The sequence below is a fragment of the Pinus tabuliformis genome, chromosome 2_2, assembly GCF_031772625.1.
Source record: "Pinus tabuliformis cultivar Carrire ecotype Pingquan chromosome 2_2, CPIR1, whole genome shotgun sequence".
Taxonomy (NCBI): Eukaryota; Viridiplantae; Streptophyta; class Pinopsida; order Pinales; family Pinaceae; genus Pinus; species Pinus tabuliformis.
In genome coordinates, this window is record NC_142300.1 from 630,165,473 (window position 1) to 630,191,405 (window position 25,933).

The following is a 25,933-nucleotide window of genomic DNA, read 5'->3' on the forward strand; positions in this document are numbered from 1 at the left end:
ACATGAATGATAATTCCAGCCCCACATATATCCTGTGCATCTGAGGAACCATCAAAATAGGCCCATGGAACATATGGTTTGATTTGTTCTTCATGGATATTCCTTTGGATCAGAGCCGGGGTGGTTTGAGGAAGCAATTCAAAAATGGAGGCATATTGCACCGCAATTGGAAAGGGGGAAATCCTTATCATGGAAAATTCCTTTGTTTCGGGCCAGCCATATACCCTAGCAGATAATTAGGGGTATTAGATATCATTTTGGGATTCAACTGCGTTGGAAAGGGGGAAAAAACCTGATCATGAAAAATTCCTTTGTTCCAGGCCAGCCATATACCCTAGTAGATAATCAGGGGTATTAGATATCATTTTGGGATTCAAATGCATTAAGTAAGTCATTCATGTATGGCCATTTCCATGAGAGGTAGTCATAACTGACTAATTTCTCATGATTTTTGAATAGTTCACTTAGCACTCATTGCATCGGGTGATGCTCACAAGGGTGAAGAAGTGGGATTGAAAATAGTGAAATGAATCACATGGCGTCAATCATCACTTCCAGGGCTTGCACTCGGTAACCAGGACTTACCGGAAGGTCACCCATTCCAGATCGCCTCTGGCTCAAGCGCGCTTAACTGTGGAGTTTTCACCACAATCAAGCCCACTTAGTTTTCTACCCCATTTGCAAAACCTTAGCAATTATTGTACCTCATGAACCATTCAAGTAGAGATCCCTTCACTCTTTTTGAATTTAATTATTAGGGGGTCTTACATAGTGCATTATATTAGATATCATTTTGGGATTCAACTACGTTAAGTAAGTCATTCATGTATGACCATTTCATGAGAGGTAGTCGTAACTGAATAATTTCTCATGATTTTTGAATAGTTCACTTAGCACTCATTACATCGGGTGATGTTCACAAGGGTGAAGAAGTGGGATTGAAACTAGTGACTTGAATCACATAGCGTCAATCATCACTTCCGGGGCTTACACCCGATAACTAGGACTTCCCGGGAGGTTACCCATCCCAGATCGCCTCTAAATCAAGCGTGCTTAACTGAAGGAAAGGACAATTGAAGAAATTAGAAGAAAATGGGGGAAGGATGACCCTCCATTTTTATCAAATAGTAAGCTAGGCATATAGTATAACACCACAAGTATCTAAACAAACATTATATTAAGAGTAGAAGAGGGTTCAAACTAACAAAATTCAAAAGGAGGCCAAAATGCCAAGAAGGATATGTAGAGGCCAAAAAGGAGGAATAATAGGCTAAAGGGAAGTTGAGAGGTGAAAAAACGGGATTGGGAGACCAAAATGGGAAGATGGAAAGCCAAAAACAATCATAGTGACATCAAAAAGAGGAAGAAATGTTGCAAAAATGAGAATTGAGACACTGAAATGGAATTAAAGAGTTCAAAGCAAACAAGAGAACACCAAGCCCCCAAGTTTCCACATAAAAGAACCAAGGATTTTTCATTGGAAAAAATAGAAGTGAAAGGGAGAATAAAGCTTGCCCCCAAGGCACTAGAGGTGGTGACAAGAAGCATCAAGATAACTCCAAGAAAGGAAGCTAAAGTAGGAAGCCTTATGGTTGAGGCATGGAGAGAAAGAAGTGTTGAGGGCAAAACAAAACAAAACAAAAGAGGAAAGAACTAAAGCATAGTTTGGCACACATTAACCACAAACCCATTGTAGCCAACAAATAAGAATGAATCATGGAAAAGAAAATATAAAAGGAAAAGGCAAGAAACTTCAATGGAAAATGCTAGAAATGCAATAGTTTACACTAACTACACCAAAATAAGGGGATATTGAAAAGAAAAAAATGATTCTAAGGGAAGAGTAAGGTAGAGTTGTTTGAAGGGACATGAATGAAAAAAGGACAAAGAAATATAATATAGAAAGGCTTTTAGTAAAAAGATCATTAGGGTAGGGTACACCACAATGCAAGTGAGAAACTTATTGCAAGAAAAGGAAAACCAAAGGGGAAAATAAAAAAGAGGGGAGAAAGAGTTAATGGAGGCAGCATGGGAAACCAAAGTTGCATAAGATCCCAAGATATTAACCATGTGAGAATGATGAAAGTACAACTATATAACATTCATGAATAAAGGGTGCATGACTATATAGAAAGAAATTGATAGGGGACCTTGAACAACAGGAAAGGAAGAGAATTCGTAACTACATTCACCATCAATAATAATATGTCCTTAAAACCCTATTAGAACAATTGAGGTAAGTTCTCGCCAATTATGTGTAAATTCCAATCATCAAATTGTGTGAATGGGTAGGTTATGTCAATTATTTACAAGAATTGAGACATAAGAGCATTTCAACTTTAGGTGTCAAATATATTATGAGATCACAAGGAGACATAAGATTTTACACCATTACTTAGGAGGATCTCTTAATTCTTTTTCCATTTCCCAACTTAGAAATGTTTAGTTCTTTATATCTAAGTGCCTCTCATGTGAGAGAAGTCCTATGAAAATGATAAGTTGCTCCACCCCACAATGAACTTGCTAAAGAAAACAATGAAAAGAATAAAAGAGTCAAAATAAGAGAAAACAAGAGGCTTAATGTACGAAATATTGCAAACTAAGGTTTTATAAGTTTCTAGGATATTACTATTGATTGGAGAATGTAATGTTGCCTATAAAAAAGAGGTTTCTAGGTCACTTCATTGCCTAAACCACTAGTAACATAGAAAAATAAAAGGACGAGGAAAAGGTTGCAACTTGGGATTTTGTAGCAAAAGTGAAAATTCTATAAAGAGAGGAAGTCAAGAGCCAAGAAGTAACATTCATAGGGGTAAGGCCAAGTGAGAATATGGGTTTGGAGCAAAAATAATAAAGAAAGATCCAACATAGGTTCAAGAGAGACTCTATAGACACTTAAAGAGATACTAAAGATTCAACGATGGACAAAGGCCTAGTTAGGAATCAAGGATTCATAATTGAAAAGGTGGAGTAAAAGAATTGTGACGAGAAGAATATTATCCCATGAAAGGATACAAAAAAGGAGGCAAGAGTGTTATATACCTAAGGGGGATAATATGGGGTACCAAGGGAGGTACCCAAGGTAATAATGTAATAATGGGATGGGCCATAGTAATAAATAAGGTGGTTAACCCATATCATGTAAGGGACCACAAGTAGTTAATAATAATGTAATGGGCCCATGGTATTAGTTTGATGGTATGAGGGAACCATGGTAATGATCCATGGTATTGTATGTATGAGGCCTATATAGAGGCTAGAGACTCTGCATGGAGAAAGTGTCAAGGATTATTGTATGAACATGCATATGGCTTGTGGAGTGCTCTCCTTCCTTAAGGAGTGAATGCATGGTGTTACCCTACCTTAAGGGTTTTGATAATAAAGAAGCATTTCTATCTATTTTGATCTTGTTATTCTTGGGTTTATTTCTATTCTCATAGTATTTTCGGGTTAGATCTATAACAAAGAGTGGACGATCTTCTGTAAGGAAGACTAAATATAGCTCATAAATTGGTGATTTGACCTACAAAGAACCACTAAAACAATGAACCAACTTGGCACTCGATGTGGGATCAGGACAAGGTAAGAAAAAAATTAACAAATAGTTTAGTTGACAAACTATGTATCTCACCTGAAAGAAGGTGGATGGCTTGAGAGCTAGCTTGAACTACATAATATATGATGCTAAGCTTAGAAAAAATAAAAGAGGGGGCAAAAAGAGAAGGCTTATTAATCTATGTTGTTGGAATCTGCACATTTCAATGGATATCACTTCATGCTTCACATGATTTGCATATGCTACTTGAAAGAAAAACAAGTGTGTCATTTATCTAATTCCTCCATATTGACTGAAAATCCCAAAGCAGAATCCGTTCATTAAGTCATTTTCTCTAGTGAGATTAGTGGCAATAATGTTTCTTTCAAGGTCATTGATTTGCTTTTGTAAAATACAAATAATTAAACTAGGAAAATGAGTTAGGGATAGGTAGATTGGTAGAACTTGGATGATAATCCAATTTATAGCAAGTGGTAAATAATCCAAATAGAAAATACACATAAAACAAAATATACAAATATGTAAGGACTTGTTATGCACCTATGTTTGTCATAAACATCCATAATATAAGGGTAAGTCTCTCCAAACTCCATGCAAAGAAAATGAAATGATAATTTATGACCAAGAAGATATAATTATAAAATAAAATTCTAGATCCAAGACCAAGCAAAAAAAAGAAGGGGAATCCCCAAAGTGCCCTTAGAGTCAAGCATGTGGAACCTCGAACTTCTAACATGCCAATCCTCCTTTTCAAATTGTGGGATGCAAGGGCAATCTCCTCCTTCTGCATCGTTCCATGTTCCAAGCCAAGGAAAATGAAACAAAGAAGGAGATTGAAATAAAAGATGGTGGTGGAACAAGGGTTGCAAACAAGAGATAAAGGTAGCCAAAGTAAAATGGGAATTAAAGGACAACAATGACATTGTACAAGAACACTAGGTTTTAAACTATGAACAAAAGGTTAATGGTGAGAATTCAAATTTAACCTCCTTGAATAGGAACTTCTCACTATTATCTCAAGAAAACATGAGGAGGACTCTATGAAAATGGTGAAGAACATGAATTCTCATGCAAAAATACTCTTATCTTAGGGTGCTAGATGTTGTAATAGAAGCCATGGGTGTCTACAAAATAAAGCAAAGGTGTAAACAAGAGAGACCCAAAGATCCTAGAAAACAAAACAGAGGAACAAGGCCTCTAAGAGGTAAGCAAAAGCTCCATGAACAAAAGTGAAAATATAAGGGAAATGTGTACAAAAGAAAGTTCCAGGGGGAGCCAAGGATTTTGAGAGGAGTTGAAGAATCAAGGTGAGGAAACAAACCCTAAACTAAGAGAATTGCATCCAATCTAGAGAATGTGGACAAGGAAAATGCATCATGACAGACTAGAAAGCAAAAGAAATAGCATTTAGTTCCATAGGAAACTAGCAAATTCTTGGAGAACAATGAAACAAAACTCGCTAATGAAAAAATTGTGTGCAATGTTCCACAAATACATAAAATTCAAAGAAACAAATGGAAGGAATACCTAAAAAGGTAAAAAGCAAGGTCACAGAACAAAAGATGGAAGTGGCCAAGACTTGTCAAATAGAGTGAAGACTAGATAACTAATTAAACTTAAGAGAATGATTAAAAAACAATAAAGAAACAACAATTAAACAAGAATAATGCACCCCTTAAAAATTATGCCAAGTACAATAGCATACTACAACAATTAAAACAAAGTATTTATACATAATTATAACACTTTGACAAAAAATTTACTAGTATCTTTGCCCTATAATTTTTGTTGTTTTTGATATTCTCATATCAAAAACTCAATAAATTTTTATAAATTTTTTACCCGTATTTTTATTCACACTTTCAATGTTTAATGACCTTGACTTAATTGTTAAATCTCACCTTATATCTTTTACACTAAGCATTATTACTAAATTTATTGATCCATACCTAATTTTGATTCTCAACTTAAATATATCACCAAAATTAAACCCCAACATCATCTTCTTTCTCCATTATTAAAATCACCATTCTTAATCTCAATTTTAAAAATATTTTAACCATAATGATATCTAATACCCAACAAACATGTTTCCAAATAAAACCGACAAGCCACCATATGAGGACTCTACCACTATCATAGTACACAAGAATCCGGTGCATATAATATGAAACGGAAACAAGGACTTTAATAAACCCACCGGATCAATCCAGAGATAAGTTTTGTATTTCAATCAAAATCTACAAGGTAAAATCACAAACTGATATTACTATTTTACAAAAATTTGGGGATGGTTCAATCAGGCAGGGGCCAAACGGACAGAGTAGACTAACATTAACTTTACACGAAGCCTAGCTTGCCCACATTTTGATCCTTCAGTTTGGACCCTCCTAAAAACGTGGGTAGGTTAAGGAACTCATTGTAATATCGTCTTCGTTAAACACCCTCCTACTCAGTGTAATCTCGTCTTCGTTAAACAACCTTATGCAATTGAAGAACAAGGGGCTATTCAATAAAGAAAACCAAAACGGGTGATTACCCAGAGTCCTATCCACCCACAACAACTACTAGAGGAAGTACTACAGGAAGTGTAGTCCATGATCTCCATGCATAGTATCATAGAGTTATCAAGTGATCCATAGGTATATATAACAAGAATATACTCAGAACAAATGATTGCATTTGTATATGTTAGTAAACAGACGCAACAACATGGTTAATCACATGTTCTCAGCACTAGCCGGGTGTGATTTGAATTCAAGACCTCTGGTTCTGACACCATATTGTCGTTATTCCAAAACCCGTAAGTGCTAGTAAAGAGACGCATAGCTAAAGTTAACGAATCCTTGAGAGATGGTTAATCACATGCCACTAAACATATAGTGAGCGTTAAATTATCTAATGTCCAACACAAAATGTCTCCTCTCATCTTCTATGACCTTTTTATTAAGATCAACTAAATAATGTATCAAAACAGCAAAAAAAACTCAGAGAATCTCGAATTTGAGTTGCATGGAAAAAAAACCAACCTCCAAACGACTTAAGGGTTACTCAAATTATGGGTTACTCTAGATTCATCTATTTATTTGAGTTATAATGGCTTAATTACTCGAATCATCTAGTTTTTTACCATCAATGATTATAAAAAAGAAAACATTAGTAGGAGACAATTCTATTCTAGTTTTGACAGAACATATTTTATTGACCAGCTTTTAGTATCAAGTTTGTACTAAGTACATGAACAGTTTACCTCAAAAGAGGATCGTACCTACTACAAAGAGTATGAAAGAATGTATACCTACTAGATTGTTCCTACCTAAACAGAGGATGACAGAATGTGTACCTTTCACGCAAAGTCTTGTACGAACCAAGACTGAGAGAATCGTATTCCTCATCGGTCGTCCTCTCTGAGTCTCTCTTCGCTCGCATTTTCTGACAAATTGGAGAGATATAAAAAGCATTCAATACTGAAGAGTGCAAACACATTTCTAATTATATGTAAATGCGGCCATTCTAATTAGAGATAAATGATAGATAATCCATACCAGGGGCTTTTACATTAAAAAGAAAACTAAAGAACCGAGGACTCTGGTCTCATCTTCCTCCCAATGGCAAACCCTCTTTTCCTGTTGCAGAGCAGAGCACATTGCAAATCTCGAACAACGCCAAAACCAATAAGCAAGCCACTGTCAAAGGAATTGAAGGCAAATGAGTTTTACACCCTTAAGATTTCCTTGCACGTAATTTCATTTTAAATTTTAAAAATAAATAAATCAGTAAACAAAGAGGGTTGAAATTTGAATCTCTACTATGAATAGGACCATGAAATAATTCTTAAGGCTATATGCACACGATTATTACCAGGCTAAAGCATACCGGTGGCGGCTAACCAGCCTGCCATACGACATTAAATGCCCGGGGAGATGCAGAATTTACATGTTAGCGGGCTATCCAGCGCGCATCTCCCCCAACATTTAATGCCCTATGGCAGGCTGGTTAGCCGCTACCAAAGCATACCTACTCCTCCCCTCGAGCGGTTAGCTTCGTAGAAATCCAAATCTATCTACGGTTGTACATCCTGGCATCCTGCACCAAATAAAAATAGCCTAGGCAAAGACAAACGCGGAGGGAAAAAATGAAAACTAATATTAACCTAGATGTAAAGTACAAATAAAATGTAATGTTAATATTAAAGTTAAATTTTGATATAAAACTCTCAATGAGTAAATTAAGAGCATGGCTAGCGGAATGTGTACCTGCATATATTGAGAGAATGTAGATAAACAGAGAAGAGAATATGATGGAAAATGTAAATGCAAAGACTATGAGAATCCCAGAATGACATAATTTGTATATATGGAGATTATAACAAAACTTGCGCTACGTGATTCCAGGGCCAACCGAAGAATGTACGTACTTTTTTTTATAAACCCTGCGTTGGAAAGTTTGAGAAATGAAACACCACCTAGCATAGAATGAAATAAATAGATTTAGATATCAATGACAAAATACGAATCATTAATCAAGAATTGCCAGAGATAGATAATTAAAGAAAACGAACCATAAAACAACTACTGAGGCTCTATGCCTAGCCACTTCCAAAATAATCTGAATATGTACTGATTAAACCCAGGGATACCTTCCCATCCCCTTCAATGGGTGGCCTAATAAAAATCCAAAAATCACTGGTTTCATTTTCACCTATCTATCTCTGCTTTGCCTCCCGCAACAAAGTGAAATAGGGCAAACAATCGCCGTTCTTTACCATCAATGAAATGAAATATAAATAAAGCAAGCATTTGTGGGAGACAGTTCTGATTCTAGTTTTGAGCAGTTTAACGTCAAATGACCAGTACATGAGCAGTTTAACGTCAAATGAGCATCGTACCTGCCAACCAGTAGGACAGAATGTGTTCATTCAGGCAAAGTCTTGAACGAACCACCATTTACTGAACGTACGCCAACCACAAAAGAGAACACTGTTCGTATTCCTCGTCAGTGGTCCCCTCCGACTCCCGAGTCTTCCTTCTTCGCCGGCATTTTCTAAGAAACTGGAGAGATATAAAAAATATTCAATGCTGCAAAGTGCAACCGGATTTCTAATTATATGTAAATGTGGCCATTCTAATTAGAGATAAATGAAAGATAACTCATACCTCGGGCTCTCTTAAAAAGAAAACTAAAAGACCGACGCCTCTGGCCTCATCTTTTTACTCAATGGCAAACCAAGTCAGAGCACATTGCAAATCATGGACCAAGCTAAAACCAATAAGCAAGCAATTGTCAAAAGAATTAAAGGCAAATGAGATTTACACCATTAAGATATCCTTGCCTACAATTTCATTCTGAAATTTAAAAATAAATAATTCAATTAAAAAAAGGGTTGAACCTCTCTATGAATAGAGACCATGAAATAGGACCATGAGATCATTTTTAAGGCTATATGACCATGAGACGAACCTCTCCTGTGAATAGGACCATGAAATAATTCTTAAGGCTATATACAGGCTATTATCTCCCACTAAAGCATACCTACTCAAGCATACCTACTCCTCCTCTTAGAAATCCAAATCTATTTTCTGTTGTACATCCTGCAACAAATTAAAATCGTCTAGGCAAAGACACACACTGAGGTAAGAAATGAAAAAAAATAATATTAACATCAAGAATAAATAAAATGTAATGTTATTCCATCTCATAGATACATAATCATCAAAATATCAAAGTTAAATTTTAATATAAAACTCTCAATGAATAAATTAAGAGCATGGTTAGCAATTTTCCTAAACCACAATGACATAATCAAAATGTGTACTTAGATAGATTTTTTTTTAAAAAGCTTCTTTATATTAAGATAAAAGGATAGATTTTTTTTAAAAAGCTTCTTTATATTAAGATAAAAGGATTGTACATATTCTTGTGGTCGATTTTAACCATGCTGGTCATTTTTATTTATATTATCCCAGGGCTTTGTCTACTTTTGAAACTTTGGGTCACATTACAGTTCACTTTATAGAAATTGTGTCCACTTACAGTTGGCTAATAAAAAATCAAAATCTTCTACATATTGCATAAATTGTCTTCTAAGAGCAGTCAATAAAAAATCAATTAGTTAATATAAGAAGATTGAAATTTATGTAGTCTTTTACCCAAAAACAACAATGTTTTTTTGCATCTCCATATTTCTGTATCCTTTTCCAGTCTAAACCTGTGTACTTGTATAGATTGACGGATAGAAACAAACAGAGAAAGAATATAACAGAATTTGTATATGCAATGACATAATTTGTACATATGGAGACTATAACAAAACGTGTTATATTTCCAGGACCAACCAAAGCATGTACCTAATTATTTTTCATCGTCAGGTTTGTCATCTCATCTCCCCATTTGCACTGCAGACCATATATACCCTGCCTTGGAAAGTTTGAGGAAAAAAACACCATCTAGCACACATTGAAATAGATAGAAATAAGAATCATTGAGCAAGAATTACCAAACAATTAGTGACGCCCTATGCCTACCAATTATCTAACCAGCCACTTTCAATTAAAAATTAAAACAAAACAAAAGCATACCTGCCAATCCACTTCACTGGGTAGCCTAATATAAATCCAACATCACTGGTTTTATCTTTGCTTATCTATTTCTACTCTAAAGTCCGACAAACATTGCAAGCTCACTATAAAATTATGAAAAAATAAAATAAAAAATCCAAAAGCAACCATTATAATCCAAACAAAACTAAAAACTCAGTAACATTATGATAAAGAAAAAAATAAATATAAAAGCAACCATTCCAATCTGAACAAAGCTAAAAAACAATAAAGAAAATAGACCGTAAAAAATAAGATGCATGGCCATGCAATGGAGCAAACACATAACAACCCAAAAAAAGGAAACCAGAAGACGCGGAACAGAGCAGAGCAGAGAAGAAGATAAAATTCAGAGTATGTTGGCTTTTAGAATGTCTGATATCCTCTTCCTTTCAAATGATTATGCTTTTTTCTTTTCCGACGTTGCAGAGGAAGTGGGCATTCCATCCGAACAACCATTTCTCCACAAATTTGAAATCACCGGAATTCAACTTTCACAAAGATATTACCGGTAAATTCCGCTTTCACCGGAATTTGATATCCGCTTTGACTGTTTGTCTGCTTTTGTCTATGTAGGGAGAACCCGGAGGTATTTTAGAGGACGAAAAGCTTATTTTATAGGCAACGAGTTATTTATTTATTTAATCATATCTGGTGCCTTCAAGTTTCTACGTGCTTGTTCATCGCTGTATGTGGGAACTTGGAAGGAACAGATATGTTACATGCAATTAAATGCTATTTGGGTTAAGACAACGTTTTCCTAAGTATGTAAACATGAAAATGTAGGTTAATCAACATTTTAATTAAGAATAATATTTTCATAAGTGTTTTATAAATAATAATAGAGTATATATTAATTAAAAAGTTTATCAATATTTTAATGGAAAATAATATTTTCATAAATGTTTTATAAATAATAATAGAGTAATGATGATGATGTTTACTAAAATTTATGAAATTATAAAAAATATATTTTTAAAATTTTATTTATATAAAAAATATATTTTTAAAATTGTATTTATATGTTTTTCTAAAATATGTTAAGAATTTTATAATTTTGTTAAATTGATAGTATGATTAATTTTTTGAAACCTAGATTTAATTTAGGTATCAATTAGGTAATTATATATATATATATATATATATATATATATATATTCAATTTTCTTAAAGCTACAAAAAAAATACACATTTTTGATATGATGTTTTGCTAATTGATCAACCCACAATTTCACTATATAATTTGGGAAAATTTATTTATATTTTCAATATTAATTATTAACTCACCTCACCCATAACTTTTGACTAAGAATCCACTAAACTTCATTGTTAAATTTTGCAATCCCATCTCAAATTTATCAACCAAATAAAACCCTACACCAGAATCATCTTCAATAATTATGATCACCATTCTTAATCATAATTCTAAAGACATCCCATCTCAAATTTATCAACCAAATAAAACCCTACACCAGAATCATCTTCAATAATTATGATCACCATTCTTAATCATAATTCGAAAGACATCCTGACAATGATTATGGTGATATTCAATACCCAACAAACATGTTTCGAAAGAAAAACTTTAATCCACTAAATGAGGGCTCCACCACTTTCATACCACACAAGTATCTGGTGCATTAAAACTTTAATCCACTAAATGAGGGCTCCATCACTTTCATACCACACAAGTATCTGGTGCATTTATTATGAATACAGAAACAAGGACTTCAATACACCCACGGGATCAGTCATGAAAATCTACAAGCAGAAATGACAAATTGATAATTGTTTTAAAAAAAAAATTTAGGGGATGGTTCAATGAGGCAGCAGGAAGACGAGTAGAGGAGACTAACTTGAACTTTACACGACGCCTAGCTTGCCCGCATTTTGATCCTTCATTTCGAACCGTCCTAAGCACGTGGGTAGGTTAAGGAACTCGGCGTAATACCATCTTCCTTCAACAATGTTGTGCAATTGAAGAACAAGCAACTATTCAACCAAGAAAACCTTTCTGCAAGTGCTCCCCAGCACGGGCGATTCCCAGAGCCCTATCCACCCACAACAGCTACGGAAGAAAGTGCAGTCCATAACCTCCATGCATACTATCCTTCTTATCTCGTTCACTGGAGTTATTAAGTCATCCATAGGTATATATAACCAGATCAATCGATTGCAAAGTGCATTCTCTAATCTTCTATACCATTTTATTTAGATCAGCTAAGTAATGTATCAGAACATGGAAAAAAATCTGAAAAAACCTCGAGTTCGACTTGCATGGGAGGAAAGGCCAAACCCCAAACGACATATATGGATTACTCTCAACGTAGATTTATTTATTTCTTTGAGTTATGATGGGTTAATTAATCTAGTTTTTTACTATCAATCAAATATGGAGAAAGGAAGGATCAGTATGGGAGACCAAGGTTTTGTAGCTGTCACTATAATACCAAGAGTATAACCAACCACCTGCAAGTAGGGTATACTAAGTTTCTATGATTTTAACAAAAACAGACTATAAAACAGACTCAGGGAAAAAAGGAATCAGCCCCTCTAGCTGCCACCACAGCAAATCATTGTACTCAATGAAAGAACAGATTTTATGAACAAAATTTTAATACCAACTTCTGACTAAGAACGTGAACAATTTACCCCACAAGAGGATCGTACCTGCCAGATATTTCCTAACTACACAGAGTATTACAGAATGTGTACCTTTCTCGCTCAGTCTGAACGTAAGCCAACCTCACAGAAAATACAAAATAGAAAGTTAAATTTTGATATAAAACTCTCAATAAGTAAATTAAGAGCATGGTTAGCAGAATTTACCTAAATTGGAGTGACATAATCAAAATGTGTACCTGCACCTGCATAGATTGAGAGAATGTAGACAAACAGAGAAGAGAATATGACAGAATTTGCAAACGCAAAGACTTTGAGAATCCCAGAATTACATCATTTGTATATGGGGAGACTATAACAGAACGTGCGCTACGTGATTCCAGGGCCAACCGAAGAATGTACGTACTTATTTTTCATCTTCCGGCTTGTCATCTCATTTCCCCAATATCACTGCAGACCATATAAACCCTGCCCTGGAAAGTTTGAGAAAAGAAACACCACCTAGCACAGAATGAAATACATAGATTTAGATATCAGTGACAAAATAAGAATCATTGAGCAAGAATTGCCAGAGATATATAATAAAAGAAAACGAACCATAAAACAATTACTGAGCCTCTATGCGTAGCCATTATCTAAGAGGCCACTTCCAAAATAATCTGAATATGTACTGCTGATTAAACAAAGGAATACCTGCCCATCCACTTCAATGGATAGACTAATAGAAATCCAAATATCACTGGCTTCATTTTCACCTATCTATCTCTGCTCTGCCTCCCGCAACAAAGTGAAATCGGGCAAACATTGCTAGCACACTGTAAAATTATGAAAAAGGTAAAAAAACTAATCCAAAAGCAACCATGGCCATCCCAACAAAACTAAAAAAACAATAAAAAAATGGACTGTAAAAAATAAAATGCATGGCCATGCAATGGAACAAACACATATCAACCCAAAAAACAAGAAACCAGAAGACGCGGAGCAGAACAGAGCAGAGACAAAGATGAAATTGAGAGTAGGTTGGCTCTGAGAATGTCTTATATCCTCTTCTTTTCAAACTGTTATGCTTTTTGCTTTTCTGACATTGCAGAGGAAGTGGCATTCCATTCGAACAACCATTTCTCCACCAAATTTGAAATCACCGGAATTTAACTTTCACAGAGATATTACCGGAATTTAAAATTTGAAATCACCGGAATTTAACTTTCACAGAGATATTACCGGAATTTAATTTCCGCTTTCACCGGAATTTGACATACGCTTTTGTCTGTGTACGGAAAACCCGGAGATATTTTAGGAAAAGCACGAAAAGTAAAAAACAACGTATTTTAAGATTTTCTATTAATAGAAACTGTTTTAATAAGCCCTTTTAGCATCTATCGCACGGACAAAAAGGAAAAAAACAACAGATTTCCTATTAATAGAAACTGTTTTAATAAACTGATATGACCCGTACATCCAAGGGACTGACGATTAACAAAAAAATAATCCTGTTTACAGTATCATCATTTTGAAAAAAGTACCATCAACATATTAACCCCACCTAAATAAAATAAAATACCATCAACATATTAACCCATCTAAATATTATATAAGTTAACTCTATGAGAAGAGCACCAATATAGAGAGAGCCTTCAGCGATGGACTCTATGAGAAGAGCACCAACATAGAGAAAGCCTTCAGCGATAGAGTATTGAATTTTCGAGATCTTTGATAGTAATGGTAGGAAATCACAAAATATTTTATTTTATTGGTATATTTTGTATTTTACTAGTATAGATATATTTTAAATACGGATTTAATATGAGTTTAGAGGGATCCAATTTGAGATCTAATTTTTTTATTTGCAATTTTTTTATGAGGTAATATTATTTAGATGTTTTATATAGTTATTTAATTTAATTTTTTAAGATTTTATTTTGGTTGATATGAGCAAAATTTCAATTTTGATGCGGATAAACAATGTTACACATCATAATGAGCTGTAAAATGAGCCTATCGGCTCAACTAGCAACCAAAAAAATGAATTATTTATTTCTACTTTATTGTGTATTGTTTTTTTAATAAGTTGTTTTTTAATAGCAAAAAATATATGAGATTAAAAATAGTTTAGAATGATATGTTATATGTAATTAAAATGTTCTTTAGGTTAAGATAGCTCGTTTTGTAAGTATGTAAACATGAAAATATATCAATTAAAAGGTTGGTCAACATTTTAATTAAGAAAAATATTTTCATAAAGTAACATTTTTTTAGGCATGTAAATATGAAAATATATCAATTAAAAGGTTGGGCAACACTTTAATTAAAATATATATATATATATGTTTTATAAATAATAATAATAAAATAATGGTCATGTTCATTAAATTTGAATAAGGGGATTTTACAAAGATAAAAGATTTCTTATTTTTAAAATTGTATTTATATGTTTAAAAAAAATGGTTTTTAGATTTAAATAACATTGAGATTAAAGATTTTTATAATTTTGTTGAGTTAAAGAATTAGATTGATAGTATGATTAATATTTTTAAAATTAGATTTTAATTTAGGTATTAGTTAGACAATTTAAAAGAAAATGTTTTTCATTTTCAATTTTCTTGACCCCGCAAAAGTGATACACCTTTTCATCCCATGATGTTTTGGGAATTAAACAATACACAATTCACTATTGAGTTTGTGAAATTTTATTCTCTTATTGGAGATGCTTATTTTCTTCTTTATACTATTCAAGATAGAGAGATATTTCGACTCTCTAGATTTGGATTGATCATCTCCTTATAATCTTAGTTTCCTCTTTCTTGGGCATCATTATGCCATCCTCGCTTGAGCTGAACATGGTTTCGGCTAGAGTTAAAAGCAATTTTATGAAACATAATGTCTTCCATGTTGTTTAACATTGTCTTATACATAAGATACATAATCATAGCCATGCTTTAAATAGTGAAAAGAACTCTTTTGATGAAGAGGATAGGATGGGGTGTAGTTTCTTTAATCTTAATATTATATGTTATAAGTTTCATTTGGATTTGTTCTATCTTCCTCCATAACTCTCAAAAGATTCCACATCTCCAAACCTCACATCAATATAAAATAATAAGGGTGAAAAAAGTCTTAAAGAGGAGTTTATTTATTTATCTCATCTAAAGATCTACTAACTTAAAGTTATTTTCAAGTCCATAATAAGCTTTGCATCCTCCATTACCCTTTTTCAATGATATTATTCTAGTTGATCTTGTGACGATATTGATTCCAAGATATTTGTATGAAGGAACTACCTCCAAGTTGTTGTTGTCATATAAGAAAGTATTGTATGTGATCTTTTTAGATTTAATTATGACTTCTTCTTTTTTTCAGTATTAACATTCATACCCATCTTCGAACAGAAATATTGGAGGATTTTGAGTTTCTTTCTGAAATTGTAAAGATTCCTTGCCAAAATAATAATATCATCAGTGTTAAGAAGAAGAATGATGATTATACCAATGAGAGTGGGGGTAACACAACCCATTTCTTCCCAACATTATTCTAAATTATCAATGTACATGCCAAAAAGAGCAAGGAATAAGGGACGCCCTTTATTGACTCCAATATGGCAATTACTATCTTCCAACCAAACCTTAGTGGTCCTAAACTTGGCAATAACATTCTCATACAACCTTGTCACAACAACCTTCAACTCAAGAGGAACCTTCATCTCTTCCAACCTCTTCCAAAGGTTTGTCTTGGGAGCAATGTCAAAAGCTTTTTTGAAGTCCAAAAAGCAACAAAGGAGGTTGATTTTACTATTGGACACTCCTTTTTAATGATCCTTAGAGTAACAAGGTGGTCCACAATTGAATGATATCTTTGACATTTACCTCTTTTATCATGGCCTTCCAACCATAGGCTAATTTTCTTTTCCAAAATATTTTCATATGGATTATCTAAAATGGAACTAATAATAATGGTCCTATAATTAGAGGGAATGTTTTTATCCCCACTTTTAAAGATAGGTACAATGAGGCTATCATCCAAGGCTTAGGGAAGCCTAACTTCACTGCCAAATTGAAGAGCTTGTGTATGTGAGAGATGAGGATAGAACCTCCTATTTTAAAATTCCAACATGATAGATTTCCATACCCTTAGCTTTTCCAATTCGGAGTCACTTAATCCCAAACTCTATGTCTTCTAGAAAAAATATTTCATCCTCTATAAGAACATTTGAAATGGTGTACATGGTATTATGGGGTTCATAAATATTTTTAAAATACATTTTTGAAACTAATGATATTAGTTTATTTGGTTTTACTAATAATAAATTTACTCCAAAACTTATTACCATCTCATTTAAATAAATGTAACAATTGTTCTTGTTTTTTATTTATGCAGTACATTTTCTTTCTTTTAATAAAAGTTTTGTACATTTTTCTTTTCCAAGGGAAAAAAGGATAAAAAGTTACGTAGGTAAATGCAGTTAAGCATTCATGATCAAGACTATGAATCCACAAAAAGCAGAAAGTGAAAGCAAAACATACTGATAAAAGTGGAAAAAACATCACTTACTCAATACAAAAAAGCACAAATAAACATATAATAAGTTTGATACCATATAATCGGGTCTCTCCAAGCATCGGAGAAAACAACCTGTCCATATCAAAAAATAATTTGTCAAAATTCATCATATTCTGAAGGACATATACAACAAAAACATATAAACACAACATATAAAACTGAAAATTGGTCCTGTAAAACCATAAAACAATGGTTGGGAGAGCAAAACGAAACCACATCAGATAGAGCCATTAACCATTTGGCGGTTGATTTGTCTCGATGACCTGCCCATTCACTGATTTTGTTATATGCCAGATGTACATAACCTATTGTAAACCTTTTTTATAAAGGAAATCCGCTTCAACATTCCTCTCCCTGTAAATGTGACAGACAGAAAAATCAACAAAATCGTATTTTAAGCATGAAATTTCTTATAAAATAGGAACTAAAATAAGATTTTGACAACGTTGCACATTGTTTGTCCAATTTATCACATTCAGAGAGTCACCAAAAATCTGAACTGTGTCAATCCCCAGCTGTCTTAACCAACACAAAAGGAGTTTTAGAGTTTGTAATTTTGCATAGTCGTTTGATCCTATACCGATGCTCACAGAGGCTTTGAGATATCTATGATCATTAGCATGAATGATAATTCCAGCCCCACATATATCTTGTGCATATGAGGCACCATCAAAATAGTCCCATGGAACATATGGTTTGATTTGTTCTTCATGGATATTCCTTTGGATCAGAGACGGGGTGGTTTGAGGAAGCAATTCAAAAATGGAGGCATATTGCACCACAATTGGAAAGGGGGAAAAACCTGATCATGGAAAATTCCTTTGTTCTGGGCCATCCATATACCCTAGAAGATAATCAAGGGTATTAGATATCATTTTGGGATTCAACTGTGTTGGAAAGGGGGAAAACCTGATCATGAAAAATTCCTTTGTTCTGAACCAACCATATACCCTAGCAGATAATCAAGCGTATTAGATATCATTTTTGGATTCAGTTGCATTAAGTAAGTCATTCACGTATGGCCATTTCCATGAGAGGTAGTCATAACTGACTAATTTCTCATGATTTTTGAATAATTCACTTAGCACTCATTGTATCGGGTGTCACAAGGGTGAAGAAGTGGGATTGAAACTAGTGAAATGAATCACATAGCGTCAATCATCACTTCTGGGGCTTGCACCCGGTAACTAGGACTTCCCGGGAGGTCACCCATCCCAGATTGCCTCTAGCTCAAGCGCACTCAACTGTGGAGTTTCCCCACAATCAAGCCCACTTAGCTTGCTACCCCATTTGCAAAACCTTAGCAAGTATTGTGCCTCATGAACCATTCAAGTAGAGATCCCTTCACTCTTTTTGAATTTAAGTATTAGGGGGTTTTATTCATTGCATTATATTATATATCATTTTGGGATTTAACTGCGTTAAGTAAGTCATTCATGTATGACCATTTCATGAGACGTAGTCGTAATTGACTAATTTCTCATGATTTTTGAATAGTTCACTTAGCACTCATTACATCGATGATGCTCACAAGGGTGAAGAAGTGGGATTGAAACTAGTGAAATGAATCACAAAGCCTCAATCATCACTTCCGGGGCTTGCACCCGATAACCAGGACTTCCTGGGAGGTCACCCATCCTAAATCGCCTCTCGCTCAAGTGCGCTTAACTGTGGAGTTTTCCCCACAATCAAGCCCACTTAGCTTGCTACCCCATTTGCAAAACCTTAGCAAGTATTGTGCCTCATGAACCATTCAAGTAGAGATCCCTTCACTCTTTTTGAATTTAAGTATTAGGGGGTTTTACGCAATGCATTATATTAGATATCATTTTGGGATTCAAATGCGTTAAGTAAGTCATTCACGTATGACCATTTCTATGAGAGGTAGTCATAATTGACTAATTTCTCATGATTTTTGAATAGTTTACTTAGCACTCATTGCATCAGGTGATGCTCACAAGGGTGAAGAAGTGGGATTGAAACTAGTGAAATGAATCACATAGCGTCAATCATCCTTCCAGGGCTTGCACCCGGTAACCAGGACTCCCTAGGAGTTCACCCATCCAAGATCACCTCTGGCTCAAGCACGCTTAATTGTGGAGTTTTCCCCACAATCAATCCCACTTAGCTTGGTACCCCATTTGCAAAACCTTAGCAAGTATTGTGCCTCATGAACCATTCAAGTAGAGATCCCTTCACTCTTTTTGAATTAAAGTATTAGGGAGTTTTACATAGTGCATTATATTAGATATCATTTTGGGATTCAACTGCATTAAGTCATTCACGTATGACCATTTCCATGAGAGGTAGTCATAACTAACTAATTTCTCATGATTTTTTAATAATTCACTTGGCACTCATTGCGTCGGGTGATGCTCACAAGGGTGAAGAAGTGGGATTGAAACTAGTGAAATGAATCACATAACGTCAATCATCACTTATGGGGCTTGCACCCGGTAACCAGGACTTCCCGGGAGGTCACCCATCCCAGATCGCCTCTGGCTCAAGCGCGCTTAACTGTGGAGTTTTCACCACAATCAAGCCCACTTAGCTTGCTACCCCATTTGCAAAACCTTAGCAAGTATTGTGCCTCATGAACCATTCAAGTAGAGGTCCCTTCACTCTTTTTGAATTTAAGTATTAGGGGGTTTTACGCAGTGCATTATATTAGATATCATTTTGGGATTCAACTGCGTTAAGTAATTCATTCATGTATGACCATTTCCATGAGAGGTAGTCGTAACTGACTAATTTCTCATGATTTTTGAATAGTTTACTTAGAACTCATTGCATCTGGTGATGCTCACAAGGGTGAAGAAGTGTGATTGAAACTAGTGAGATGAATCACATAGCATCAATCATCACTTCTGGGGCTTGCACCCGGTAACTAGGACTTCACGGGAGGTCACCCATCCAAGATCGCCTCTGGCTCAAGCGCGCTTAATTGTGGATTTTTCCCCACAATTAAGCCCACTTAGCTTGCTACCCCATTTGCAAAACATTAGCAAGTATTGTGCCTAAAAAATCATGAGAAATTAGTCAGTTACGACTAATTTCTAGTATTGTGCCTGAAAAATCATGAGAAATTACTCAGTTACAACTACCTATCATGGAAATGGTCATACGTGAATGACTTACTTAACGCAGTTGAATCCCAAAACGATATCTAATATAATGCATTGCGTAAAACCCCCTAATACTTAAAATCAGGGATATGTTCCTTAAATGATCTTCATTTGAATTAAACCACCAATTTTGCCAAGCTTCCACAAGAGTAGAACCATGTCAATTGAGTCTGATACCCAAAATATTCAAGAAAGTCTACCAAGTTTTTATAGTAAAGGGGTAGCTTAAGAATGAGTGTGAGGAAGTTTCTTCAATAATTTTACATAAATTGCACCATCCTGACCTGTGCTTGTTCCTTTTCTACAAGTTGTCCCAAGTAGGCACCAGAAGAAAAGTCTAGATTTAGCAGGACAATCTAATTTCCAAAGTGGCTTGTGCCACCACATCTGATCCCCACCAACCCTTCTATTCATTTGAAGATTATAACCAAACTTTAGAGCATAAATACCACTGGGGGCATGAACCCACCATAGTTCATCTGCCCTATCACTAATTCCAACAATTGTTCTCTACAATTCCTTGGTATAGGCATGCCAGACAACACCCCACTGGGGTTCAAGATTTAAGTCCTCAACCGACTTCCAACCTTGATTCCAAAAAGAAGTGTTTTCCTCCTTTGCAATTTGATTAAGATAATAAATGCCCCGAGCACTAAGATACTCCCTCAAATCCCTTGGAAGTGTGTAGGCTTCACAACAACCCACCCAGGGATCCACCCCCACTCGAAGCCTAGTGCCATCCCCAACATGCCAGGAAAGACCTTCTACAATAAGATCAAACGAATCTATGGTGGCCTTCCAAATGATAGAAGAGTTTTTGGAATTCTTGTCCGAGTTGCGCAACAAGTTATCCAAAGCGGTTGGATCAATATATTTTCTTTTTATCACTGATGTCCAAAGATTGTCCTTAGTTAAAAGGTGTCACCCAGATTTTTCTGCCAATGAGCATGAAAAGTTTGAAAGGTCCTTAATTCCCCACCCTCCCCAATCCTTTGGGTGAGCAATTTTCTCCCAGGCAACCCATGGAATAACTTCATCTTCCTTTGAACCCACCCATAAGAAACGACCACAAACTTTCATGATCTGAGCAAGAACTCCTTTCAGAACCCATGTTAGAGTGATCCAGTATACTAGAATTGCAATTAAGACAGATTTTATAAGAACCAGTCACCCTGCTCTCGATAACCACTTATAGATCCAATGCTTAACTCACTTTTCAATTTTTGCAACCAACCATTTCCAATCAGTTTTCTAGTAGGAATCAAGCTTTAGGAAAAAACCCATATATTTTAGGATTTCCAACATAGGTTTAATTTCAAAAGGAAAAATTGATAAGATTATGTTGATCTTTGCCCCCGAGAGCCCATTTTGCGCAATAGTGGATTTTTGGGTGTTTATGCTCATCCTAGTTGCTTTAAGAAATAAGTCCAGAACTAATTTCAGTTTGGATAAGTCTCCCCTTGATCCATCACAAAACAAAATGATATCATCAACAAAGAGGAGGTGAGTAATAAAGATGTTTATAGCAACTTCAATTCATTTGAAATCTCCCCTTCTGATGGTTGTGTGAATCAATTGGCTTAAAATTTTAGCTAAAAAGAGGAACAATAGGGGAGATAGAGGGCATCCCTGACAAAGGCCTCGCTGACTAGAGAAAAAGGGAGAGGTGACACCATTAATAAGAACTGCAAAACTCACATTTGATATACATCCCATGACTCAATTAATAAAACCAATGGAAAATCCAAGTGAGTCATCAAAAGATGCAAGTATATTCAACTGATCTTGTCGTAGGCCTTTGAAAGATCAATTTTGAGAATCATTCCCTTCTTGTTGAATATTTTGATACTATGAAAAGATTCCTGGGCTACACCGATGGCTTCATGAATCTTCCTTCCATATAGAAACCAAATTGTTCATAGGAGATGTTTTTAGAAAGGATAGGTTTAAGTCGGTTTGCAATTGTTTTGGCTATAATTTTGTAAGTGCAATTTCAAAGGGAAATAGGTACGAAGTCATCAAAAATATGAGTATCATCGTATTTTGGAATTAAGGCCAAAAAAGTAGTGTTGAGGGGCTCGTGCACAAAACCTCTAATCCTAGATACCTCCACCACCCCAGCCAAATCATCTCCTAGAAGCTCAAAGAAATGCTGGTAAAATTCCATTGTCCATCCTCAGGACCAAGGCTCTTATCCTTTTGCATAGATTTTAGAACCCCTTCTACTTCCCCCTTTGATATAGGCACCAAGAGAATGTCATTGTCTTCCTCCTCAACAAAACTTGGAAAAGCTTGGGCAACCTAGATTACTTCGGCTATTGTGGCTTCAAATGGAGCCTTGAACAAAGATTTGAAATGGCAGACACCTAGAGAAGCCAACTCGTTAAAATAATTTGTCGAGCCACCGTCAAATTTTTTTATTTCCCAAATAGTGTTTGAATTCCTCCTACCCTTTTCATAGTTTTGGAAAAATTTGGAATTTTCATCCCCTGCTTGAAGCCATATAGCCCTACTTTTAGCCTCTACTGTTCTTCAATGTCTTTCAGGATCCTGTATCTTTCACCCTCCATAATTTTTATCCTTTCCTTTTTCTCTTCTGTCTCATACCCATCCCCCTCCAGGCTTTCCAATGCCTCGAGTTCTATCTCAATGTTTTTTAAAACAGATTCATCCCTCAAAATTTTTTCCCTTGCCCAGGATATCGTTGTGGGTTTTAATCTTTTTAGGTTTTCCATAAAGGATTGAGCAAGTGAATAGCCTTGGGATCTAAAATGTTGCCTCCATGTCTCTTGAATAAGGCTATTATAAGTTTGATCTTTTAGCCATGATGAGTTAAATTTAAAAGGGGAACCAGGCTTCCTACTAGCCCCTTTTAACTCCAAAAATATAGGAAAGTGGTCAGATTCTCCGCCATAGCCAACCCACTATCTGAAGAAAGGAGTTTGAGTTGTTAGGTCCTCTTTTATCAAAAAATGATCCAAACGCTTTGCCACCCTAGCCTCTCCAACTCTCTTGTTCCTCCAAGTGGGCTTATCTTTTATCATATCGACATCGATGAACCTACCCATCCGAAGTTTGTTTAAAAGGAAGTCAGCCAAAGGGTTTTCCTGGGCCAGTGGCCCCCAATATTCTAAAAAACCTAAGGAGACATTTAGATCCCCTCCCACCACAACCTTTGAGTTATTCAATAGAGATTTTGAGAACAGATTGTTCCAAAAATGAACTATTTCTTGACACGGGCCATAAATGTTGATAAGGGTAAGGTTTGAACAAAGATCAGAGGAGAACACCTCCACCCTTAAAACTAAATATGATCCCCGGGAGTTCATGAGTTTTATATTTTTGTCCCTAAAGCCCATAGCTAAACCTGACAGATATTCCATTCAAGTCAAGTGCCACAAAAGACCAATTAGGCAACATAATGCTCAAAGATTTCATCACAGACTCCCTAGCTCCAAGGGTCTCTTGGAGCATAATTACATCACAGCTAACATATTTAAATAAATGTTTTAAAGCCAACTTCTTCTGGGTGTTGGCTAGACCTCTACAATTAAAGGACAACATAATCATTTAGAAACCATCACAAGGGCCAGCGCTGCTCTAAGCGACCCTTTGAGGGATAATTGCTTTCCATCGGCAATATAAAGTTTAGCTTTGATTTGGGCCTTGGAGATGTTAATTTTCCAGCCACGGGTCTTTGGAGGACCATAAGATTCCTGAAAGAATCTGAGTCCACCCACAGTTTCAGCTGGGAATTCTCTTTTGTCCCAGGGACGAAGGTTGTAATGAGGTTTTTCACGGCGTCACTCCGATGAGAATGGAAAGACGGGGCATGAAGAGGGGGGCCAGATAGATTTAAAACCAGAATGGAGGTAATAATACTATCTAAGGCTAGAGAAAAATTGCAGCAAGGGGAGGGGGATTCAGATGATGGCATGGAGGGATCAGGCCTTTGACAATCATCCAATAGCGGCATCAACTGAAACGAATGAGAGAAAATATGGAGAGAAGCAGTACCCATGGGTTAAGGTGCCTGACCCATGTACTCCACCTCATCCAGCCCTTCCCGCATGTGTTCGATCACAGGGTTGTTTGGACCTTCAGGGATCCCAATTTAGGCCTCCTATACCTCCATCTGAACTGGAACCTCTTCCTGTTGAACCCCTGTCGATTCTAGATGCTCCATGACTTCCTCATCAGGCGGATCCTGAACCCCTTGGTTGGGTTGTCCCCTTTGTTTCCTCTGTCTTCTAAGCCCCAAAGGAAAGTCCCTCGCCAAGTGTCCATGCTTGTGACAACGGTGGCATCAGTAGGGAAATTGTTCATAATCGAGTAAGTGGGAGAGAGAATATCTATCAACCTGTATCTACATCATGTCTACCAAACCCTCCCTCGGGTCTAACCTCACCAAAATGTGAGCAACCTTCCTTTCCTTGGTTGATTGAAAAGACATATATGCATCAAGAGCTTTCCCAAAACCCCAATTTCGTCCAAGTACCCAGTCCACTACTTCACCATTCGAGAATCTAACCATAAACCATCCTCTAGTCAGGGTAATGACCTCTGTTTGTGTAGTCGAACCCTCATTCCACTCCTTTTTTATCCATTCCGTGATATATTTTGCTGAGTATTGCCTGCCCTTGACTTGCCCCACCAAAATAAGCTTTCAAGCCTCCATGACCTCGTCCATTTGAATGTCAACACCAAGAATCAAATTTGGTCTTTCCAATTTCTTCTAGATCACTTTCCCCTTCTTCCTCTTTGATCTCGATGACTGACCAATCTCGATGGGGAATTTAGAAGAGAGCTCTTCGCCATCTTGAATGTTGACCACCGAGTTCGCCCCTAATAGATGAGCCGGGAATGAAATATTGACTTCCCTCCTTCGACCCCTGAGGGCCGACCCCAATTGACCCACATGTTCAAAACCCTGACTTGAAAGAGGTGGAAACCCTACACCTTCCTTCCCTGTTTCCGCTTGGCTGCTTTGAACTTCAACATCCTTTATAGCCAAAAAAACCTTTGAATGAACCCTCCCCGATCACCACATCCCCTACTGCTAAGGGAAAATACTTTGAGAGGTTAAGGGTGAACGCTGATGCAGGGATTTTTCACGCTTGCGTTCTATTCATGCTCTAGCCCAAAACAACGGGTTTTGACCTTGAAACCTCACATAAACAAGATTTAAGCCCTTCATTTATGATAAACCCTAATGTGCTCTTTTTTTCCATTAAACTGCTTGCCTAATTTGCATGTGTGAATCCACATAGTATGATACCATCACCTCGAGTATACCTCAATCCATACTCGACTATGCCACACAAATATCTTAGAATGTGCCTCGTTGTTGTCCAATGCACTCTCTTTGATCCCACCATAAAATGACTAAGAGTGTTAACCGCGAAGCAGATATATGGCCTAATGTTTACCAAATACATGAAGGAACTGATAAGTTATCTATACAAGGTAGGGTCAATGTA

General features: G+C 35.8%; 1 long non-coding RNA gene across 1 annotated transcript in view; it reads right to left on the reverse strand.

Annotated features, from left to right (window-relative positions):
• The window catches only part of LOC149194204 (uncharacterized), a 31,157-nt gene extending 17,863 nt beyond the window's left edge, over nt 1-13,294 (reverse strand). The window contains exons 1-2 of the long non-coding RNA XR_016255037.1: nt 13,181-13,294; nt 12,982-13,019 (exon numbers count right to left, since the gene is read on the reverse strand). This is a non-coding gene — a long non-coding RNA (uncharacterized LOC149194204). The remainder of the gene's footprint in view (nt 1-12,981; nt 13,020-13,180) is intronic.
• Nucleotides 13,295-25,933: the final 12,639 nt, after the last annotated feature.